The sequence below is a fragment of the Octopus bimaculoides genome, chromosome 1 (genome assembly GCF_001194135.2).
Source record: "Octopus bimaculoides isolate UCB-OBI-ISO-001 chromosome 1, ASM119413v2, whole genome shotgun sequence".
Classification (NCBI taxonomy): domain Eukaryota; kingdom Metazoa; phylum Mollusca; class Cephalopoda; order Octopoda; family Octopodidae; genus Octopus; species Octopus bimaculoides.
This window is the reverse complement of record NC_068981.1, coordinates 75,283,219-75,284,775: the sequence shown is the minus strand read 5'-3', so window position 1 is coordinate 75,284,775 and position 1,557 is coordinate 75,283,219.

Below are 1,557 nucleotides of genomic sequence, written 5' to 3'. Positions count from 1 at the left end.
TATATAAGTTTATATCTAAGTGTTGAGTATGTTCCTAGTAGTACACCAATAAATTACGCTCGATGCTTATGGCTATATGACTGTTGGGTTGAGGAGATACAAATATAATGATCCTTTGGCGAATTTAATCAGAATAATGAGGAGAAGACGTGGAGAAGACTAGACATCAAAAAGGTGAAAATTAGGAGGGAGAAGTGGAGTAGGGAGACATACATGCGAGGTTGTTGGAAACAATAAGATAGTCGAATGATTTTCGTAGAACAGTTAACAATGTTTTGTTAAATTTGCCTAGATGTCCACTCCAGAGTAGATTTAATTTGGTGACGGAAAATGTGATTGTTGTTATGTTATTATTTTGGTTCATTGAAGATTATATGTAAACTCAAATGGGAGAGTTTAGAGTTATATAGAGCACGGGTCAGAAAGGTGTCTATTTTACTAGTTGATGTCGAGATATCTATGACATTACTGTTTCGGTGGCTTGAAACTTGTCTAAACATTGACGTGAAGTGCTAGGTTTTATAAGATTATCAGTCACAGGTCCAATTCAAAGATTGGTGTTGAACGTATGAAATTTTTATTTGGACCAGGAATTCAAATATTCATACAAATTCACGTGAGTGAGTTACAATTGTGCAGGATATATCTCAAATTCAGTACTTTGGTTACTTGTATAAAACGGTGACGCCGACGAATATCTTAAACTGATTAAAAGTTCTGCAATTCACATATTCACTGGATTTTCTGCTTCAGATTATTTTACTCGGTGTTTTATCCTGAAAGATATAGTTTTTAATGGCTTTAGCAGGAGTTGGAAGACATTCTGCTTCTTTGAATTCGTACTAATTTATGGAATTTCTGCCATTTCGTAGTAGAGAATTTCTTCCCAGCTTGTTTGGGGAAATCTAATCTTTTTCTTAGTGTAGTGTGTTCGAGTAGATTTTCTTCATTTTGGTAGGTTTATTGAAATATGTATAGGTTGTTGCTGAATCATTTCTTGCTAACAACCAGAACTAGAAAACTATTCATTTAGAATAAGAACATCGTCAAATACTAATTGGAGGATCTATCTATAACACTCAAGAGAGTATCATATTCATTTTCTTCTTTCCAAAAATAAACAAAATAAGATATAAATAATAAAAAAAAAATTGACAGCTACTTCAAAGTTTCCGATGAACAACCTTCGTCAGGCAGTAAAATATAGCAGGTTGTTTTAGAAGCCTTACGCACATATAACCATACACAAATGCAAATAACTATGTACATATATATAACAAAGTTAACAATAAAAACTGGTATAATTAATATACTTTATATTTACCTTGACTTATCTCCCAATTTATATGCATATATTGTCCAATTAAATGGAGCCGCTTGAAACTTTTGTACTGCGTCACTTCTTGATATCCTGTTGCATATTTTGATTTTATTCACTTTACTTCGAACTGTGCGGATAATACCGGACTGATTTGGTGCGCCAACGTAAATGCCTAATTCAACTGAATCTCAATTATTTCTCATATATATATATATATATATATATATATATATATA